At 43.6% G+C, this 23,430-nt stretch overlaps 1 protein-coding gene across 1 annotated transcript in view; it reads right to left on the minus strand.

Moving 5' to 3' along the window:
• LOC311187916 (class I histocompatibility antigen, Gogo-OKO alpha chain-like) overlaps window positions 1-23,430 on the minus strand; it is a gene marked incomplete at its 5' end in the record, with an annotated part of 191,660 nt that overhangs the window by 164,533 nt on the left and 3,697 nt on the right. The window lies entirely within an intron of this gene.

The raw sequence follows: 23,430 nt of genomic DNA on the forward strand, positions 1-23,430 counted from the left end.
GCATGAAGAGCAGTGAGTCCAGCAGAACATTCTGTGCTAGTTCCCTGAGCGGTTACAGCTTTATCTTTCTTGCATTTAATTTTAAATAATCATGTGTGACTAGTAGCTACCATATTGGACAGTCCACATCTAAAATGTGCTCCAGGGGCCGCGGGAGAATGGAGCCACTGCAGGCCACGGTGGAGGGGAGGTGGAGGGATTCAGTCCTTGGGTGAATGATTTGGGGGGGGGCTGTGGAAGTGGGGTTCACTCTAGTTGGGCTTTATCCGCAATTTGGGAGAGATGATTCTGCATCTCAATGAATCTTACCCGCAGGGAAAAGTGGAGTGAAGGTAAAGTTGCGTTTGTAGAGAAACAGGGTCACTCACTTTATGCAGCAGTGCGGGTGTTTGCTACTTGCGACATGGACAGTGCCGCGTGTTTCTTATGCTACACAAAACGCTGTCGTGGTCTTGTGCCGAAGACCAGCCTCAGCAAAATGTCGTGTCAGGGGTTCCTAAAAGGATGAGACGGCCTAGGTGACACGTTAAGGGCTGAAGGGAAGGGAGTGAGGCAGACCCGCACTCTTCTTTTTGGTGCAAGTATCTTCTCCTGAGGGACTCAGTGGGTCTTTCTTTATTCATTTTTTGCAAGCAGTGAGATGACATCATTATGTGCACAGAAGCAAAGCAGAAACAATCAGCGCATTCTTTTCCCATAGACTTTTGGCTGCTACATGCTCTCAGCAAGAAGGCAGCCTTCAAGGTTAATAGATAAGAAACTAGACCTTACACTAAAACTCATTGTTTCGGCTAGACAATTACCTAAGACAGTGGATAGCCACCAGCACACCCCTATCAGCTAAAGCCTAAGCATCAAAAGACTCTTCTATGCTTATGGCCTTCAGCCGGAGACCAGCTGCTTCTCAGCTATCAGAACTTTTTCTACCTAGAAACTCCTTAACACAATTAACTTCATTTTAAAACTTTCCTAAGAAACTTCTAAAAAAGCAAAAGAAGGACCTACTATAATTGCTTTGCAGGATTGCTTGTCAGGCATGTACAATAAATTGTCTCCCATTGTCAAGTGGGCCAAATTGTTTAATAACTAATCTCTAAACAGATAATTTTCCGTGCCATTTACTTACAGTATGCTGATACATGTAATTTATTGCCTAATGTACTTTCTGAGAAATTTTTCTCTTTTTATGACCAAGAACAAAAAACAAAGGGATGTTAAATCTTCAGCCCCACAGTGTGAGGCTTTTTGGAAATCTTCGGCCCCACGGTGTGAGGCCCTTTTCTTAGCTGCTTGCCAGTGTCTTACCTGGCTGGGGCAGCAAGGCCCCCTGCAGGAGTCTTGTGAGTGTCACTGTGTGGTGACCTCTGAGCGTCCTTCTCTGCTGGCTTGCGGAGGACTCCTATCCTGGGAGAGACACAGGGCAGGGGCTCAGGGCCAGGCGGCTCCTAACAGCCGTGGGCCCAGCTCAGTGTCAGATCAGGTCTGGGTGTTGGGGCTGCTTTTCCTGCGTTCTTAAATTCCACACTTTAAAATAAGCATTTCCCAATTAAAAAAAATTTAAAGGATATTGAAAACAATTTTTAAAAATCAATGAAAATATCAAACATATTAATGGTAAATGTGAAGGAATGTGAGAATGTGGAGATGGGAATAAAATGATAAAACTGTTGCCTTGATAATGAAGCATGTTATTGACAGGAGAATCCACTAGGGGGCAGCAAAAACATGCTGGCATAAAGACTAATGGCACTAAAAAGGTCAATTTTGCAAAATGTCTCAACAAATTAAAAGTTTTGGTATTTTGTGAAAAAAAAACATTCTATTGAATTTATCATAATGTCAGGGGCTAGGGAGGGAGAGTAGATCGGGGGAGACACTTGGCTGGTATAGTAGGAAACATGCACACACATTGACTATGGCCTGTCTGCTCTGAGTTAATTTTCCAGCCCAAGGACCGGTCTGGAGGCTGCAGGGAGTTGGTGCCTGAAGACCAGCCTCAGCACAGGGGGACAGGCCTGAGGTCAGGTGTCCAGGAGGACGATAAGGAACTCCGGGGGCTGCACATCACAATCTCCTGGCAGCGGTGAAGGCCTGCTCAGTGCTGGTGGTGACAGGTAACCCGAAATCTGGTCTTCTGGATACAATAAGATAATCTTATTCCAAAAATATATGTTCAAAGGTGTTTCTTAAGTTGAAATGTATAAATCAAAGAGTGGAGCTTATTGGAATGCCACAGTCACTGCAGTGTTGGTAACTGACAGTGGGACACAGCATCTCAGGGAATAATCCCATGTGTTTTACACATGGGTCACACTTACTCCTCAAAGCAATCCCATGAGAAACCCAGATGTGTCCCTTTGTGCAGATGGGAAAAGGAGGCTCAGTGGGGTGGAGGAGAAGGTGAAGTTGTGGTTCAACCCCGGGGGTCTCTCAGTTTATTGGATGGTCCTCCGTTGGTTCCCTGTGCACCAAGCACGCAGGGTGACTCCACATCCCCAGCTGTGAACGGCTTCACAATTAGAGTGTTCCATGACTGGAGGCCATGAGGACACAGCTCAGGGGGACATGGAGGACTGTGACTAACCTGCCTATTATCTGGGGTATCTTTTCAACACCCCCTCCCCCCAGTACATAAGGGGTTTCTCTAGACACTGCAGACACGATGAGCAGAGCCAGACCCTGGTGATGTGACACCATCACTGTAAGAAAGGGACAGTTAGCAGAAATGACAAAGATAAATGTAAAGCAGACTGAGCTAGTGCTCTGAGGTCAGAGTTCATGATCTCATGAAAGCAATTGAACAGAGGATCTACCAGACCCTTTACCACGATTGTCAGTAATAGCTAAGAGATGTAAAATTATGTAAGACATGAATCATAGATGGAATTATATGCAATTATATACAATCACAGAACAAGAAATTGGTTTTAGAAATTAAAAATGTCAGAGATATGATTACTTCAATAGATGAATTGAAAGATTAAAGCCACAGGAGTGCAGATGGGAGAGTGAGGGGAGCGAGAAGGAAGAACTGTAGGATATTTGTCTATCAATTAATGGCTTCAAAAAATTAATAAAATTTTCCAAAAAAAGGCAGCATAGGAAATGACTTAACTATTTCAAGAAAATGCCTCAGCATTTACAGATAAAATTTTACATTTTCACTGCCCTAACCAAATTCTTGCTACAACAGACCACACCAAGAGAGATCAGAATGAAATTTCAGAAAAAGGGTGGAGAAGAAGGACTGAGAAAACTTCAGGGTGCCACAAACACAGGCCTGGAACCAGAGACACTGACCCAGGGTGCCCCACTTCTCAGGGAAAAAAATTCCAAAACAGAGCACAGTACAGAGCCCCACACCAAGTCAGGGTCCACCTGCCCCCTGTGAGCTAAGGCCCGCGACATGGGGAACCCCCGTGTCTTCCTTCTCACACCACTTCATGGGGACCCCAGCTGGTAAAGTGTGTCCAAGCTGAGGGGTGGCCTCAGACACCACCTGAGCCTCCCCTGCCACTGCTTGAAGTCGGAGGGGACAGGTGAGATGTGGCTGTGGCAGGGGCTGATGATGCAGTTCTCACCTGAGTCCTGGTTCTGATTCTGAGGAATAAAGGAAATAAACTCATCACCCCTGAGTGGGGAGTGGGAGGAGATGAAGGAACCGAACAGAGACGTCTTATACCAAGTCAGGATGTGAGTGAGAAGTGGCCTCTCAGGAGGGTTGGGGGTGAGCTGACCTGGGCAATGGCATCTGGAGGTGGCAGGGCTGAAGCCACTGGGCTCTGTGCTCATCAACTGAGAGAGAGAGAGAGAAATCCACACTCAGGCAGCAGCAAGATGTGCAATAGTCTAGGAGAAAATGCAACAAGTGTGTGAATTAATTTTCTTTATCATTTATCTACTTTAACATATTGTACTGTGGTGAACATATACATATAAATTATACATTAAGCATATACATCATAATCAGAATAAGGCAGATCTTTCTAAATTTTAAAATGACGGCGGATGGTGGTCGTCAGGCTCAGCAGAGCTGAAGGGCTGGGCTCCGTGTCTGCTCTGGGCGGGGCCCTCACAGCCCTTCCTCCCTCCTCAGGATGCTGTTCTCTGTGGGGCCCATGAAGTTTCTCCCCATTCATTTATAAGGTGAGGCAATTTATTAATAGCTTTTCAGCTCTCTCAGGTTGACAGTGATGCCTTTGTAATTTACAGGATTTCTTTATTTAATTTCAGTAGAAATAATTGTTCATACAAATTAGCCCGGCTATTACAGAAATGGGAATTCTTGTTTATTAGTTAAGTTACTTGTATCGAGGTGACATTGGTTTACAACACTGTAAACCAATATTTTAGGGGTACAGGGACATGCCTTCTCAATGAATATTATCACACCACACCCAGCATCAAGGCAGAAATGGAAATTTTAAGCAAATATTTCAGCTCAGAGATAATGGGTCCCAGAGTAGAGAATCAGAATCTAAGTATAAACATATTATCTGAGTGTGATCTACAAAGTGTTTAACAAGTGTAGGAATTGTAATGTAATTTAATTTTGTAAATACTCATGTGCACAAGAGAATTCAAAAGATCAGAAATATGCAAAAATCAATGTCACATTGTCCCTTGTCACCCCCACTACATGGAAAACATTCATGTAGTAATTGTCCTTTACTCTTCCCAAGAAAATAGAGCTGTGCTTCTAACTAGGAGTTAATGTACAATTTTATGTCTGTAAAAGAGTTTGGGTCACAGCCTGGGGCATGTATTTGCAATTCATATATCTGCTATAGCATTTGTTTTAGAATTTACATAGAATTCTTAAAACTCAACAAGTAGAAAACAAGTGACTCAATTAAAAATAAGCCAATCTGAGCAGGCACCTCACCAAAGAACATGTACCAATGGCAGATAAGCTTCTGCAAATATTCCCAACATCCTATGTCACTGGAAAACTGAAAATGAGAATAGCAATGATGTGCCATAAAATACCTATCAGAATGGCTGAAATAAAAAAATAGGTGGCTGGTGATACCTAGTGCAGATCAGGACCTGAGCAACAGAAACCCTCACCCCAGGTAGGATACCAAATAACATCATTACTAGGAGAGACGTTCAACAGTTTCCTACAAAGACTCACCCTGCAATGTACTGATCACTCACTAAATATGACCCAACTCAATGGTGAAACTACATTTGCACAGAAACCCCCACACACAGTGTTTACAGCCATCACCCTACACTGTGGTCTGCACATAGTGACTCCTTCAAAGACTGCAGTGTGGATGGAGAAAAGAACTTCACAGGGAGCAGCTGGGAAACAGCCCTCAGCCGGGTGGGGAAGGTCAACAACTTGAGTGACAGGCATGTCGATGGTCTACCTTGCTGTGTGGAGGGGGAGGAACCAAAGAGGGTGGGGCAGGGAAGAACCAGCTTAGTGGGCCCCTGGGTTGGGGGGATGGTCTGTGTGGGGAGAGGGCCAGGGGCTTCTGGCTGGGGCTGGGAAAGTCTCTGTTTTTACCTGGATGGTGATCACACAGGGGTTTTCTCTAGAAAAGTTTGGTAAACTACTCAAGGCTTAGGCATTTTTCTGTACTGCAGGTGTGGTGTGATTCAAATACATGGTGGAAAGGGGGAAAATGGAGCAGGGGGAGCGTTTGAGGGGATTCCCCTTTTCCAGAGCTCCCCCTCACCTTCTGCTGGGGTGACAAGGAGAATTAAGGAATTTAGAGTGGGGGGAGAGCAAGGACCCTGCATTCCACACAGGGCATACGTATTGAATTTAAAGATGTTTTTTCTACATGGAGAGGACCCCGTGGGTATTCCTGATTCTATTAATATGATACATTACATTGATTTCTATGTATTCATCCAAACTTGCATCCTGAGATAAAACTTACTTAGTAAGAATGTGTTGGATTTGTTGACTTTTCCTTAGGTATTCCCGACAGACAAGGGTCAGAAGTTACCTTTCAATGACTTTGTCTAGTTTGGTATTAGTGTACCCCCACTAGTCTCATAAACTGAGAAGAATGTGTTTCTTCCTCTCTATTTTCTCCAAAAATTTGGTTAGGACTGGTGGCAATACTTACTGAAGTGTTCAGTAGATTCGCCATTGAGCCATCTGAGCCTGGAGTTTTCTTTATGGAGTATTTTTAAATTATGAATTTAATTTATTTAATTCATCCAGGATTTCTATTTCTTTCACTTTGGGATTTGTGTCTTAAGGAAATTGATCCATAGCAAATAAAAAACCAAATTTATTTGGTTAAGTTGGTCATCATATTTTCTTTTCTTCCATTTAATATTATAAACTTCCCTTAAACACTGCATTTGCTGCAGCTACAAGTTTTGATTACATTTCCACAGCTTTTTGAAAACTATAAATATGTGGTTTAAGGTTTATCAGTCATTTTCCAAATATTTGGAGGTTTTCCAAACATCTTCCAGCTATGGAATTTTAATGTAATGTCATTGTGGTCAGAGAATATAGTCTATAATTTCAGTTCTTTTATATCCATTGAGAATTATTGAAGGACAAGAATAGGGCCTATTTTCTGTGAATGTGCCATGCACACTTGAAAAATTGTCTATTATTCTTGTTGATTGTGGTATTCAATAAAGGCCAACATGGCTCATGATACGGTTTAAGTTTTTATGCTTACTCTGTTTTTTTGTTTACTAGCTCTATATGTGAGATAAGAGTGTTTATTTTTAAATATAATTGTTAACTTTTCTATTTCTGTTTCAGTTCTTCCACTTTATGCCTCATTTGTTTTGGTGCTCTGTAATTAGGTATTAACACATTTGCTACTTTTGCTGTCTTTTGCTACTGACCTATTCCAAAAAGTTCTCTTTGAAGTTTCTAATAAAACTCCTGTGTTAAGTTTATTTTGCTTCATAGAAATCCAACCATTCCAGTGTTTTTATGTTTTCTAATTACAAAGCACATTCACCCATCCTTTATCTTTTAATCTATTTTTTGTTTTATATTTGAAGCTTTTTTAAAGGCTTACACTGTATTTTAATAAATCAATGCTGCATTTTTGTTCCATCTCAGAAAAACTCCAGTGATATCAGGCACACGCCAAAATGTCCAGAACTACCTAAGCGTAATGGCCTAAGCCAGGCGCCACTGCCTAATGTCTGACACTCAGCATTCAGCAAGCCTATTTCAGATAATACTCTGCCTCTCAAGAAAAGCTGTGCGCACCAACATTGTAGACCCTAAAGGGCCATTCCTGGGCTATCTTAAATGAGGTATAACATGGAGACAAGTTGACAGAAGATTTTTTTAAGATACGCTAAAATGAAAATCTCTAGAAAAACATGGACACAAAGGGGCAATGAACTGGAGTACAGGCCAGAGGTGTGTGTGTGTGTGGGGGGAGGGGTTGAGAGGATTCACCAGAGACAGAGTGGGGAGCAGAACAGGCAGACTGACTGAAATATACTGCTGAGGGGAGCAGTGGGTGAGACAGGAGTGGGTAGCTGTGCCATGTGGGTAGCTCCCTGGCAGGCCAGGAATCAAACTGGTGCTGCAGAAACTGCAGATAGCTTCATAGTGCTGTGCTTAACCGCTTGCACCACCAGGGTGGCACTGATGGTCCATTTCTGATGATGAAATTCAATCATAATGTTATAGGACAGAGAGAGGGGCAGCCCAAACCCCGCAAACCTGCCTATTCTAAATGGGTTCTGCCATCCGCCGCATCAACACAAAACACATGAGACTTTAATGGGAAGAAACTTTAATACAATTTGGAAACAATACAGAAAAGGCAAAGAATCTAGTTTCTAAATCAAGAACCCAAAGTAACCCGTCCCCTCGTGGGTAAAAGTCCATCCAAATGGGATTGGCCCAGAGCAAGGCCCCAAAGCCTGCCGAGGTCTAAAGCATCTTCCACTGGGGACCCACAGAAAAGGGTCAGAAACAACCAGACAAGCCCGGAAGGAAAAGAGCAAAATCAAAATCAAGATAAAAGCTGCCATTGTTTCCTCCGCTCGGGTCTCTCGCCCACATCTGTGTCACCCAGTCCACGACCAAAAGGCAAGCTCAGTTTCTTCACATGTCTCTTGGCCCCATGTGCCTCCTCTCAGTCTCCTTCTGGCTCCATCCTGCTTCCTCTCTTCCTCAGTCTCCTCTTCAGCTTCTCCTCTCCCTGCTCAGCTCCACCCTCCATTTGGGTGGGGCAGGGAACCTGGAACCTCCCCCTTTCCTGGGGACCACCTGTTACAATGCCCCCTTTTAATTTTTATTCCACCATATCTATAGTGGCACAGATCTCAGGGTGTAGTCTTAGGAGACGGTCTTTTTTCAGGGTTACAATGTGTGTGAGAGAAGCAACAATTAGTCAGCAGCATTGTCCATGAATGTCCAGTTGACAGTTTTTCCTTACTGGAAAAGAGTCCATTATCCAAGCCAGAAGAAAAAAAAATCTGGAGCATTAGCTAAAACAAGACAGCAAATATATCAAAATCACAGGGGAAAAAATCTTAAAATTGGTTCAACTTATGCAAAAACGAATTCTCTCAACCTTGATCCCAAACTTTTTAACAGCATAGCAAAAGTTTGCAAACTAAATGTACTTTTAAGCCATTTTACTTATCTTTGCATAAAATCACAGGGCAAAATAACTAAACAGCAATTTTAGCTGGCTTTTTGGAATACTCCATATAGGATCAGAGCGAACCATTGGCATCCGGTCCATGTAGGCTTCAGGAACAAACGAACTGAAAAAAGGAATGCAGACATGCACACTGAGATAATCAAAATTATAAGATTATTATGTTGGGAGGATGAGGTTGGGTGAAAGAAGAGCCAAATCACTAAAGGTGAGAAATAAAACTAAAAAAACAAAGAGTATAATTAGCATGGCATTTGCAGACACAGAAGTAACAGTTAGTGAATCAGTTAAAAGAAATAAAATAGTTTGTCACTGAGATTCAAGGAGGTAGAGACCATAGAAAATGGAGACCTAACAAGTGTTGTAGAGGTGTGGACTTTTTTTAAAAAAATTAATTTATTTATTTATGCAAGCACTGGGTACAGTCAGAAGCGCGGGAGGGTGAGAGAATTCACCAGAGCCAGAGCAGGGAACAGAACAGGCAGACTGATGAAACACACTGCTGAGGGGAGCAGCGGGCGGCAGGAGAGGTCTGTGCACCATGTGGGACCCTCGCCTGGTGGCCGGAGATCAAACTGGTGCTACAGAGGCTGCGGGCAGCTTCACAACCTGGTGCTCAACCGCTGCGCCACCAGGGGAGGCCTGAGGTGTGGACTTGTACAACTGTGTGCATATGTTTATTTGCAAAAAAAAAAAAATGACAGTCCAGTAGGTGAGAGAATGGGCTCACTGAGGATCTGCTACCTGAGCAGTGTAATTGAGACGAGGCAGTGGAGGAGAAAGACATGGGTTCCAGTGGTACATTTTATGGGAGGAGTTCGTATTGGTTTAATTGTATTTTTTTTTGAATGGCGCTATGACAGCATGTGTGTGTGTGGGGGGGGGGGCGGGGAGGATGAACCGCAAGTGAGAGGGAAACTGATGATCCAGGGGACAGAAGGGCCTGATCCTGTCCCCAGCTGAGGGGTGACCTTAGACTAGAGCGGACCTTCTGCTATCACTGGGGTGAGGGCAGAGGATCCAGGTGCAGGTGCGGGGGTGATGGTGCAGTTCTCATCTGAGCGATTTGCATTTTAAGGATGAAAAAAGAAATCAACCAATCATATAAGAGTGGAGGGATGGGCCTCCCCAGTGGCGCAGCAGTTGAGCACTGGGTTGCGAAGCTGCCCACAGTCTCTGCAGAACCGGTTCAATCCCCAGAGGGTCCCACATGGTGCGCAGACCTCTCCTGCCGCCCGCTGCTCCCCTCAGCAGTGTACTTCGGTCCTTCTGCCTGCTCTGCTCCCCGCTCTGGCTCTGGTGGATTCTCTCACCCTCCCCCGTTTCTGACTGTACCCAGTGCTTGTACAAATAAATAAATAAATCTTTAAAAAAAAAAAAAAAGAGTGGAGGGAAGGGAATTGCTGAGGGGCTGAGGAGGCAGGAAGAAGTAAGAAATAGCCCTCTTGGGAGGGGTGGGGGTGAGATGACCTGGGCAATGGCATCTGGAGGTAGCAGGGCTGAGGCCACTGGTCTCTGAGAGAGAGACAGAGAGAAAGAGAAAAAAGAGAGAGAGAGAGAGATGGCCACACTCAGGCAGCAGAGGATATGCAATAGATTAGGAGAAATGCAACCAGTGTGTGGATTATTTTCATTTTATCATTTGTAACACCTTATGTTTTGATAGTGAACATACATTACATCATATACATTGTACATTATATGTATATATCATAATCAGAATGCAACATATACAGCATAATGAGGATAAAGCAGGTCTTCCTAAATTTTTAAAGGGACAGCAGGTGGGGGTGGTCGTCAGGCTCAGCGCGGAGCTGAAGGGCTGGGCTCCATGTCTGCTCTGGGCAGGGACCCCAAAGCCCTTCCTCCCTCCTCAGGAGGCTGCTCTCTGTGGGGCCCATGCAGGATTTCCCCCTTGTCTTCTGGGTGTGGCCATTATTACAATATCTGATGCATTTGAGAAGGTGGTTTATCCTTTTTACATGTCATTTTTACCTATTTTTTTCAGTTGGAACATTTGTCCATCTATCCAGCCCACCCATGTCATGTGGAAATTCTAAGGCAAAATCACTCAGTGACAAGATGGTGGGTCCTAGAGTAGAGGGTCAGAGCCTGAGAACACGTGACTGAGGTGATCTGCCAAGTGCTTCATAGTGTCAGGTATTGTCGTGTAATTTATTTTTGATAATAAATAATTTTTATAATAACTGATATTCCTTATTCACACACACAAGCACACACAAACACACACACACAGGATTCAAAAGGTACTAAAGAAAATACACAAATAAATAAGTCACATCACCCTCCAGTCAACCAACTTCACCCTCCAGTCAACCCTCTGAACCCACTTCAGTCTTCAATTTCTCATTTCTCTTCCCCAGAAAATATATCTATGCATTAATGTTAGTGTTAGTCTATAAGAGCTCAGGCCAAAGATTGGAAGGAAATATTTGCAAAATAAATCTCTGATAAAACATATGTTTTAAAATATGTGTGGATTCCTTAAAATTCAGCAAGGAAACAAATAACTTCTAAAACATTGAACAGAAGTCTGAATAGTTACTAAGGAAACTATATTGATATGAACAGATACTCAGCATCATATGTCAAAAGATGTTTGTAAATGCAAATGCAAATGACAGCAACAAGGACATACTAGACACACCTATTAGATGGTCTAAACCCCCAAAATAGTGCAGTAGTCCCCGTTTATCCAGGTATGATGTATTCCAAGACCCCCAGTGGATGCCTGAACCACAAATAGTATGGAGCCCTGTATGCACTAAGATTTTCCCTATACATAAATATATATGATAAAGTTTACTTTATAAATTAGGCAAAGTAAGATTAATAACAATAACTCATCAGGCTTTCCTCTAGCTCGGGAAGCGGCAATGTCCTTCAGCTGAGCAGCCTCTTTTCCCAAGGCCACTTGTCATCTGAGCAGTCAGTCCACGACTCTCCTGGTTTCCTTGCAACATCACCAGTGGACTGGCCAGGTGTTCTCCTGTGACTTTGGGGGGAGCCTCAGAACCAAACAAGAAAAGTCTAAAGGAGGCCCCTTGAGTGCATCGGGATCATGGAACTACTTTTTTATTCCCTTGAGGGAGGACATAAGATGTCTTTCATAATGGGCCTTGTCTGCCTTTGCCCTGACTTCCAACTCTCCTTTCTCATCAGCAGACATGGCCTTCATCTCTCAGCACTTCTTAGAAAACTCTGAGGAGCCAACTGAAGCATCTGGAGCTTCCTGTGCTCCTCCCAGTGACTTTGCACAAAAAAATGCAGATGACAACATCGTACCGCTTGGCTTCTTAGGCGCTCCTTTGCCCAGGCTCTTTTGACAGTCATCCTAGGTTTTCTGTACTAAGGTTTCACACTGCTGCTTTATTTTTTTTTAAATATTTACTTATAATTTAAATGATATTTATTTATTTTTACATCATTGTTCATTTCTATATAATGTTTGATTTCTCCCCTCAGGTGTATTCCCCATGAAATTCCCACCACCACACCACCCATGAACCATCATCATAGTCTCCTGTGCTCTTCTCTCCCCTGTTTTGACCCTTTTCTCCTTCTACCCTGAGGTATGACTCAGTTCTCTAGTTTGCCTGCTAGTTTTGTCTTTTTTTTCTGACCCTTTGTTAGGTTTCCCTATATTCCTCATGTAAGTGAAACCATCAATATTTTTTTTCCTTCGGACTTATTTCACTGAGCATAATCCCTTCTGGCTCCATCCATGTTGCTGCAAATGGCATTAGTTTATCTTTTTTGATGGCTGAGTAGTATTGCATTGTGCAGATACACCACATCTTCTTGATCCAGTCATCTGTTTTTGGACATTTAGGTGGTTTCCATATCTTACTATTGTAAATATTGCTGCAATAAACATAGGTGTGCAGGTTTCCCTTTGAGTTGATGATTTTGTGTTCTTTGGGTAGATCCCTAGGAGTGAAATTGCTGGGTCATATGGTAGATCTATTTTTTATATAATTTGAGGGTCCTCCACACAGCTTTCCATAGTAGTTGGACCAGTTTGTACTCCCACCAGCAGTGCAGGAGAGTTTCTTTTTCTCCACATCCTCGCCAGCATTTGTTGTTGTCAGTTTGTTTAATGTGGGCCATTCTTACTGGTGTGAGTTGGTATCTCGTTGTGGTTTTGATTCAGGCATTTCTCTGATTGTAAGTGAAGTTGAGCAATTTTTCATGTGCCTGTTGGCCATTTGCATTTCCTCTTTGGAGAAGTGTCTTTTCATCTCTTTTCCCATTTTTTGGCTGGGTTGTCTGTTTTTATTGAGTTGTGTCAGCTCTTTGTAGATCTTTGTTATTAGTCTCTTATCAGTTGTGTTGAGTGCAAATACTTTCTCCCAATCTGTGGGGTGTCTCTTTGTTTTGGTTATCATCTCTTTTTTTCTGTACAGAAACTTTTTAGTTTGATATAGTCCCAGCTGTTTATCTTTAGAACCGCTGCTCTAAATGGTGGGGAATCTGGGCAGGGACTGTGGCTGGAAATGGACTGTGATTAGGACCTGGAGTTCCTGCCACAGCTCCTGCTGGCATCAGTGGGCAGACCCGGGGACATGTGGGGAACACAGACCTTCCATCATCATGATCCACATGATGTGATGCAGGGAGGCTGACACACCTGTTCCTTCACTGACTCCAGCATGACAGGACCCTGGACTCTGGTAATTAACCCACTTCTGAGCAGGTTCTCATGAGAGGCCGTGGGAAAGCCATGTCCCTGTCAGGGTCACAGGGTCAGCTGTGACCTGCTCCTCAGAGGCTGATGAATGGGTCTTTTCTCTGTAAAAGGATCCTGAAGATAAAAAACGGTCGCCTGTTTTCTGCATTAGCAAATGTCACCTTCTTTTTTAAAATCCAAGTTCAACTGGGAATTTTCTGGTGTGTGAAAGCCCAGAATTGTCCCCTGGTGACTCCTCACAGCCCAGGTGCGCTCCTTCTGCAGAAGGTGATTCCTTCTTTTCACTCAGTCACTCTCCAGCCACCCCAAATGCAGTGTCCCCATATGACAGTGTCACCATCAGCAGCGAGTCTCAAAGGGAGACACTTTCCCTCAGCACATAGGGCCTGGTGTCCAGTCTCTTGAGATGAACACACAGCCTAGGCAGAGAGATGGTCAGAGTCACACAATACCCATCCTTGGAAACCAGGAACTTTGAATGAGGTGTGTCCCTCCAGGGCCTCTCCCCCTGCTAGAGAAGAGACTGAGGTCAGAGACACTGACGGACACAGGAGCCCCAGGTCCTGCCCCTGGGAGACTCAGAGCAGATCATATCAGTGACCTGTGGCTCAGTTTCTCCTCTGGTACCCAGGATTTGCCATTATTATTAATGAATATTATTGAAACAACTTAACTCATTATCCCCTTACAACGCACACAGAACACATTTACTGCTCACGTGACTCTGGAGCCAAAGGGGAAAGTGTGGTTTCTCCTACCCAGGAGAGAAGTGGGTCTCAGGAGGGAGGTCTGTAGGTCATTTGCCCCCTCGGGTAGAAGAGCAGCTCTAATGGGACCCTGGAGGTGACCTTACCCCCATGTCTGCAGTGCCCATGTGGGGAGAGGCATCTCTAGGCATCTCTGCCCTTGACATCCATCCTCACTGTGGATGCAGAGGCTGTGTCTGCCTGATGTGGAAGCACAACCTGCAGTTCAGAATTCCTGCTTGTCCTTTGCTCTCTCTGGTTTATGCCATGAGCATATTTTTCTAAAGGAAATCATCATTTCTCTTAAAAGTCAGTTATTCCTTCACTCGAGAATCTCAAACTTTCCCAAGATGCTTTTTAAGTCCAGTTGCTCCTCCAACACAGACCTATGAGCATCTTCCATGACTTCATTCACATTTGCTAACTGTCTGCACATCCACCAGGAAAGAAACGAGCATCTGCATTGACTGTGGACCCTAAATAGGAAGCCTCACCCTGGAGAGCTTCCTCCTGTTCCTGTGCTGTGTCCACAGGGCGTCTGTCCTGAAAACCTCCCCACCCCATAACAACAGTGTGTTGCGTCACTTCACCACCCAGGACTCCTACAAGTCTGTGTCCTTTTGATCTTGAACATTGATTCCTCATTGTCGCTCTGTATCAATAACCTTTTTGTGAGGAGGTTTGAAATGTTTGCAGAAAAAGTAAAAATCTTCTGCTACTTGGCTGTTAGGATGATATTCTCATTGTAGTTTACAGCCTGTGGTCAAATATCTCAACTTACACTCAACCCAGGGCAGGGCATAGGCTCCTCTCAGACAGACAGCTTCCCGTGGCCTAAATACTTTTCTCCATTTGGGTCCTGTATTTTCAATGAGAGACAAGCAGGAGTGCAGCAGACCAGCACAGCAGTGGACAATGAGGCCATCTCAGGGCTGAGAGATTACGCGGGGTGGTCAGGGATTCGGCGAATAAATGACAAACAGACACACTTCAAGAGAGTGAAAATCTGAGTGTAATTTTCTTTGGGTTTTTGACCAGTATATATATGTTCTTTCTAAAAGCATAGGAACAGTGAACATTAAAGAAATCAGCTTGCTCATAGGTTTAGCTTATCATTGACAGGGCAGTGATCTATGTTCGAAGTAACATCTGGACCTAGCCGCATTCCTAAGTAGTCAGGCTACTAATTTTCCTTTTGTTCTAAGTAATTACTTTTTTGTTTTAATATCTACTTACTACCACTAAATCATTATTAATTAGCATGGGTGAATATACTTTTCATAAAGTAATATTTTTATCATTAAGATAAAAGCTATCAAAGCCAAGGACACAACAGAAATCATTAAACTAACAATTCTATTATTACACAGAGTTTAGTAATGTTTCATTTGTATTAGTCTGTTTATTACATATATTTTTTAATTAGCAACCAATGACCTTTTTAGACTGGGAAAAGAAAAGATTTTAGAAAGACAGTTATAATAGAATAAAGTTTGTGGGTCTTGAGAAAGCGAGATAAGGTTCCATGTGTTCAGCATTTCTTTTAACAATCTTTGAGGCGGCTTCTGGTGGTCATTAACTCTTTTTTTTTTAATAATAATAAATTTTATTTTTATATTTCCCATACAATTGCAACCCCCCCATTCTGACCCCAATCCATCCCCTCCTGCCCCCCACCCCCCAAAAAGTGTCTCTGGTTCATAGTTGTTTGTTGATTTTGATTTTCACTTTCTTATAGTTATTCATTTTCCTGGTCCCTTATTTAAGTTTTCTAGATTCCTGCTATGAGTGAGACCATCCGGTATTTTTCTTTTTCTTTCTGACTTATTTTGCTGAGCATAATCCCTTCCAGCGCCATCCATGTTGCTGCAAATTGCATGTGTTTATCTTTTTTGAATGCTGAGTAATATTCCATGGTATATATGTACCACATCTTCTTGATCCAGTCATCTATTTTTGGGCATTTGTGTTGTTTCCAAAGCTTAGCTGTTGTAAATAGTGCTGCTATAAACATAGGGGTGCAGGTGTTCTTTGGAATTGATGTTTCTGTGTCCTTTGGGTAAATACCTAGGAGTGGAATTGCTGGATCATATGGAAGCTCTATGTTTAGTAGGTCCAGAAATCTCCACACAGCTCTCCATAGTGGTTGGACCAGTTTGCACTCCCACCAACAGTGCAGAAGAGTTCCTTTTTCTCCACACCCTCACCAACATTTGCTGTTGCTAGTTTTTTTAATACGTGCCATTCTCACTGGTGTAAGATGGTATCTCATGGTAGTTTTAATTTGCATTTCCCTGATTACAAGTGATGTTGAACATATTTTCATATGGCTGTTGGCCATTTGCATTTCCTCTTCAGAGAAGTTTCTTTTTAGCTCTTCTGCCCATTTTTTGACTGGATTATTTTCTTTGTTGTTGTTGAGTCTCATCAGCTCTTTGCAGATTTTTGTGATCAGTCCTTTATCATTAGTGTTGCGTGCAAAAATGTTCTCCTAGTTGGTGGGGTTTCTCTTTGTTTTTGTTATTGTCTCTTTTGCTGTGCAGAAGCTCTTTAACTTGATGTAGTCCCAGCCGTTTATCTTTGCCTTCACTATCACTGCTTTGGGTGATGTGTCTGTAAAGATGTCTTTGATATGCAAATCACGTAGTGTTTCGCATATATTTCCTTCTATGTATTTTATGGTTTCAGGTCTTATGTCTAGTTCTTTAATCCATTTTGAGTTGATTTTTGTGTATGGTGTGAGGTAGTGGTCAAGCTTCATTCTTTTGCATGTAGCGACCCAGTTTTCCCAGCACCATTTATTGAACAAACTTTCTTTGCTCCAATGCATAGTCTTTGCTCCTTTGTCAAAGATTAGTTGATCATAAATTTGTGGGTTTATTTCTGGATTTTCTATTCTATTCCATTGGTCTGTATGTCTGTTCTTGTTCCAATACCATGCAGTTTTGATGATTATGGCTTTGTAGTATAGTTTGAAGTCTGGGAGTGTGATGTCTCCATTCCCTTCTTTTTTTTCAAGAGAGCTTTGGCTATTCGGGGTTTTTTGTGATTCCATATGAATTTCATCAATAATTGTTCTATTTCTTTGAAGAATGACATTGAAATTTTGATTGGAATAGCATTGAATCTGTATATATCGCTTTTGGTAGGATGGCCATTTTAATAATGTTTATTCTTCCAATCCATGAGCAGGGGATGTTTTTCCATTTCTTTGTGTCTTCTTCTATTTCTTTTAACAGTGTTTTATAGTTTTCTTTGTATAGGTCCTTTACCTCTTTTGTTAGATTTATTCCCAAATATTTGATTTTTTTTGTTTTGATAATAAAAGGGATAGTTTTTTTTTTATTTCTTCTTCTTCAGGTTTATTGTTTGTGTACAGGAAAGCTGCTGACTTTTGCGTGTTGATTTTGTATCCTGCCACTTTACTGAACTGATTGATGAGTTGAATTAGTTTTTCTGTGGAGTTTTTGGGGTTCTCTATGTATATTATCATATCATCTGCAAATAGTGATAGTTTGACTTCTTCTTTTACTATTTGGATTCCTTGTATGTCTTTCTCTTGTCTTATTGCTCTGGCTAGGACTTCCAGTATTATATTGAAAAGCAGTGGTGAGAGTGGACATCCTTGTCTTGTTCCAGATCTTAATGGAATTGCTTTCAGCTTTTCACCATTGAGAATGATACTGGCTGTTGGCTTGTCATATATGGCCTTTATGATATTGAGGTATGTTCCTTGTATCCCAAGAATTTCAAGGGCTTTTATCATGAATGGGTGTTGCACTTTGTCGAAAGCTTTCTCAGCATCTATTGATATTATCATATGGTTTTTATATTTCTTTTTGTTGATGTGTTGGATAACGTTGATTGATTTTCGGATGTTGAACCATCCTTGTGTCCCTGGAATGAATCCTACTTGGTCGTGGTGAATTATCTTATGGATACTTTGTTGGATTCTGATAGCTAAAATTTTATTGAGGATTTTTGCATCAGTGTTCATTAGGGAGATTGGCCTTTAGTTTTCCTTTTTTGTGTTGTCCTTGTTAGGCTTTGGTATTAGTGTAATGTAGGCTTCATAGAACGTGTTGGGTATTATCCCTTCCTTCTCAATTTTTTGGAAGAGTTTGCGAAGGATAGGCACTAATTCATCTCTGAATGTTTGGTAGAATTCATTTGTAAATCCATCAGGTCCTGGGATTTTGTTTTTGGGAGGTTTTTGATTACCATTTCAATTTTGCTGCTTGTAATTGGTCTGTTTAGGTGTTCTATTTCTTCTTTATCTAGCTTTGGGTGATTGTAGAGTTGTAGGAATTTGTCCATCTCCTCTAGATTGTTGAACTTGTTTCCATATAACTGTTCATAGTATTTTCTGATTATTCTTTTGATTTCTGCTGTGTCCGTTGTGATTTCTCCTCTTTTATTTATGATCCTGCTTATTTGTACTTTCTCCCTTTTTTCCTTTGTGAGCCTGGCTAGGGGTTTGTCCATTTTATTGATTTTTTCAAAGAACCAGCTCTTGGTTTCATTGATCTTTTGGATTGTTTATTTAGTTTCAATTTCATTTATTTCTGCTTTGGTTTTTATTATTTCTTTTCTTCTACTGGTTTTGGGTTTTTTTTTGCTGTTCTTTTTCTAGATCTTTGAGCTTCGAGATTAGGTTGTTTCTTTGAGTTCTTTCTTGTTTGTTGATGTGAGCTTCTACTGCTATATATTTTCCTCTTATTATTGCTTTTGCTGCATCCCATACATTTAGGATATTGGTGTCCTCCTTGTCATTCAATTCAAAGAATTTTTTAATTTCTTCTTTGATCTCCTCCTTAGTCCAGTGGTCTTCCAGTAGTGTGGTTTTTAATCTCCATGAGGGTCGTTAACTCTTAACAGGCATCCGTCCTATCTAAGCTTTAGGGAGTTTGCTGTTCTCCCCCTGCGCACATGGTTCCTTGCCCACACCGGACTTCAGGGACCGTGGCAACAGCCATTAGCCCTGAAGGTCACTGCAGGGGGAGGTGCAGCACAGGAGGAGGTGAGTGTCCAGCTCCTTTCTGGGACCCTCAGCCTCTATCCTCCCTCAGGCGTCAGGGGACAAGCAGGGACGGGGAGTCAGGGTCCCGGCTGTGTCCAGGTTCTGCTATCACTGGCCTGACGGTCTTTTCATTGATTCCCTCTCATGGGTATAGTAAGAATGACTGTGAAGGTCTTTCCAGCTCAAGTCCTCACATTTCCCAAAGCCCTGGCTGTCTGGAGCGTCCCTTCCCTTTTTTAGTGTCACTTCTCAGGGCTGAGCAGAGAAGGGAGGTGCCAGGTGGCAGCACACGCCCTGCAGGAGACACTCACCACACCCAGCTTCAGGTCACAAGTCTGCCCCAAAGAGGAGACAGTGGGGGTCATGGCCGCCCCTCTGGGGGGCTGATGAGGATCCTGCCTCAGGCTCAGGGAGAAGCCACCATGACTCACCCACCCTCCAGTGGCTGGATGTGGATCCAGAGTCTCACCAAGGTCATTTTATAAGCCCCTCTGCCACTCCCTTTAGCCTGTGTGCAGGAAGCAGCTCTGCGTGTTATTTTCACCAGCCCTGGGAGCAGGACACAGGCCCCATCACCAGGAATTAGGTCCTGGGCCCCTGGGGTGTGGGTGTTAGGGTCTGCCTGATCCCCACAGAATACTCACATGGAGGTTCCGGCAGCTCTGCCTTTTCCTCTACTCTGTGACCTTGTGATAGTTCCCCTGGGAGGGAGAGAACAGTGCACTAAACATTGGGGCTCCCCCTTCCTGCATGTCCCTCCTCCCCAGGCCTGGGAGAGCCAGTGCTGCTCTGAGTCTGTCTGGCCCATGGGTCTCTTGGGCGCTGGGGTGTGGTGTTGGAGAGGTAGCCCTCAGGGGTGGGGAGCACAGACCCTGAGACCAAAGGGGAGTTGGGGCTGGAGGGCTTCTGGCTCAGCAGACTCCAGGCCGTGGGATGGGAACATGGGGTGTTTCCCTGAGCATCATCTGCTTTATTAAGGCTAGAGGGTGCCTAGAGGGATTATTGTTGGGAGAAAGTGAAATTATGTCAAATGACCTGACCCACAGAATGTGACTGATAAAGTATAATTTATCTCCTTGGACACTTTTAAGAATCACTAATTCAGTAAATTTATAATCTTCACAAAACTGGAATATTGACTTTAAGTTCTTCTTCTATTAATTCTTCTTCTAGGGTGACTTTGCCCGACTTATTGTGTTTAGAAATGGCCTAGATGTGTTGTTGTCAGGTATTTCTTAGTTCTTTTGCCAGGTGGGAATTCTACATCTTATGGTTGGAAAATGCTCGAAAAGATTTCATGCAGCCACTGTGCTGAGGGCTGTGACAAACATGCAACTGTCTAATCTTACATAAGTTTTTAAAAAACTAGATAATCAAATTCCCTAGAAGCAGTGACAAAGCCTTTTTTGTAAGACCCACAAGTTATTTCCTGTAGACTCTGAGAACGACTCTCAGGGACACGAAGACCTCGGGAGGCTCCACTCTCCTGGGCCTGTGGGGATCCAGCTCCAGGAAGCTTCCACAGAGTAGGGAGGGAGGTGCTGACCAGCTCCCCAGGGTCCATTCCTCAGGGGGAGGAGAAGCCTCCTCAGGTTAAGGCCTGGGTGTAACTCATGCTCTTTACCTCACCAGGGGCTTCACCTCGGGGCCCTGGTGCTTGCTCCTGCTGCTGAAACTGCTCCTGGATTTTCCTGGTCTTGCTTCAGGTCAATGGCCGTGGCCTCTGGAGAAGAAATGGAGGGTTGGTCACTGCGTTGGGAGATTCACTTAAAAGAAGAAGGGGCAGAAACCTGCCTTCAGTGACCTGCCTTTAGTGATCCCATTATGGCAGCTTCCTGCTTCCAGCTCATGAAGTTAACAGAACTTTGCTGTACTTGTGGGGTCATTTTGAAAAGCTGTAGGGTGTGAAGCAGCAAAGAGCAAGAATCATAAAACCTTGTTTCTAAGGAAAACTGCAGTCATATCCTGACTCTACTCCTAATTGTGCAATCTTGAATCAATTGCATAATTTTCCCAAGCTCAGTATTAACATAAGTTAAATTAAGAGTAATAAGTCATGTGAGTATATTGAGGACACAGCTATGGGACTGGGAATTGTACCCCCTTCCACGTGAGAGAAAGGTCAGGAATCTGGTGACCCCCTACATACCCCCTCTCATCGTCAGAGGGTCCTCTAGCCTGAGAGAGCCCCCTGCTGTCACCTGGAGGGGCCTTTGATGAACAGACCCTCCTCCCTGACAAGCTGAGGAAAATGAATGAAGGAGACAGGAGACCCGGGATCATTTCTAGAACCAACAGCAGGACACTGAGGGCAGGACTGAGAGCAGAACCAAGTGGCTTCTTGCTACTGACCCAGAACAAGCTCCCATCAGGGCCACGCTGGGCCAGGACAGTCCTCCCTGGACAGGCTGGTCCCGGTGTCCAGAAGGAGCAGCAGGGGGCTCAGGCTCTGTGCAGGGTTGCCTGCACCCCTGCTTTGGCTTTGGTTTGTTCAGTAAATCAGTAAATCCCCATTTTGACAAGACTGAATTAGTTTGCCATTTTTACCCAAAAAATGCCTGATGAACACATCAAGGTCACACTTTTTCTTTTTTAAGACTTATTGATTTATTCATATAAGAGCTGGGGTACAGGCCAGAGATGCGGGGGGTGGGGATTCACCAGAGACAGAGTGGTAGCAGAAAAGGCAGAGTTACTGAAATACGCTGCTAAGGGGAACAGCAGGTGAAATAGGAGACCTCTGCTGGGACATATGTGGGTTATTTCCCTGGCTAGGGATTGAACTTGGGGTGTAGAGGTGATAGCGCTGAGACTTACACCTGGGCCACCGGGGGGTCCGAGTTCCTAGGCTTATGGGTCCTCTTTTTCAGTCAATTATGAAGGTAACTGACTCCATCAACCCATGAGTCTTAATTTGCACCAGCACTGGGGTTACTACATTGAAGGGAAAGGTTACAGGGAGATATTGTTGGGAAAAATAGAAACCTATCAGGAACTTCTCTAAATCCATCAGGAAATTATCAAATCGTCCTCTCTAGTAATACCAAGATTTTATTCTTTCAAAAAGAGTTGGAATAGGTGGAACTAATAATCCAGAAAACATCCCTAAAATGAGGCCAAAACTTAGATGAGTCTGGAAATTCATCTCTCACTAAAGACTCCTGTGTGCAGGAGCCACCCTGGATCTTGTGGGGGCAATGACAGATGCTCCTGCTGTTGTCAGAGAAAGTGACTAACAGCACATGAGGCCTTGTCTCTAAACATGAAAATGAGCAGGCATAAAGCAAAATAAAACCAAAGAATCAAAATAGAAATACAAAGAAATCTGAGGGCAGAAGGCTAGACCCTGAGCTGAGCCTGAGCTGACCCGGCCACACAAGCACTCTTTGCCCAGACATACAGCACAAGGCCAGGTGAGGTCTGAGTCCCTGTGATTACAGGCCCTGCTGGGACAGGTGCTCCTGAAGGACAAGGACAAAGGAGCAGGGACATGACCCTGAGGAGTGACCACGTCAACGCCAGGATGCACTGAGCACCGACTGGACACAGGCCCCGTCCCCCTCGGCTCCTCACAGCCTCTCCTGCCCCCACCTGCACACAGTCAGCACAGCAAACATATGATTCTGAAATGTTTCTCATTTATTTCATCTCTAATTTTAGGAATTATTTTTATTAGCCCTCAAACACATCAGGCAAGTTCACAGAAAGTAATTTCAGAACTCAATTATTATTTCAAGAGGGAAGTAGTTACTGTTCTTGAGGAAAACACAGAGACAGGGGTAAATGCAGAACGCAGACTAAGCTGCCTCTGTTGGAGCAGGAGTCATCAAGGAGAGGCACAGGTCAGTGTGGGGAGGATTTGGGTGGACAGGGCTGGGCCAGTCTCCCCACCTTCTCACATTATCTCATAAGAACAGAGACACATTCCAATGCCTTTTGCAGCAAAGGAAACCAGGGGATCTTGAAGTTACAAAGTGGGGGTGAGAAGAAATCCTGCATCACTCAGTCCCCACAAGCAGCTGGCTCACACTGTGAAGGAAAAGGATCATAAAAAATTTCAAAGAAACACATAAATGTTGACATTCTCCATAGTCCACTGCATCCTCAGAATGTCCCTCTCACAGTCTCCCCATAACCTGGTCCCATCCTCTCTGCCCCAGCCCCTCCCACCACAGGTCTCCAGGGTCTCACCTTTAGCAGCTGTGAGAGACACATCAGAGCCCTGGGAACTGTCGCCACCTGGGGAAGAACAAAACAGAACCTGGTCAAAGCCACAGAGAAATGAGCCCACAGGAAGGACTGATGTGGGTAACTCCCCCATGGACCCAT

This window comes from Talpa europaea, assembly GCF_964194135.1.
Source record: "Talpa europaea genome assembly, contig: HAP1_SCAFFOLD_45, whole genome shotgun sequence".
In the NCBI taxonomy this organism is placed as follows: Eukaryota; Metazoa; Chordata; class Mammalia; order Eulipotyphla; family Talpidae; genus Talpa; species Talpa europaea.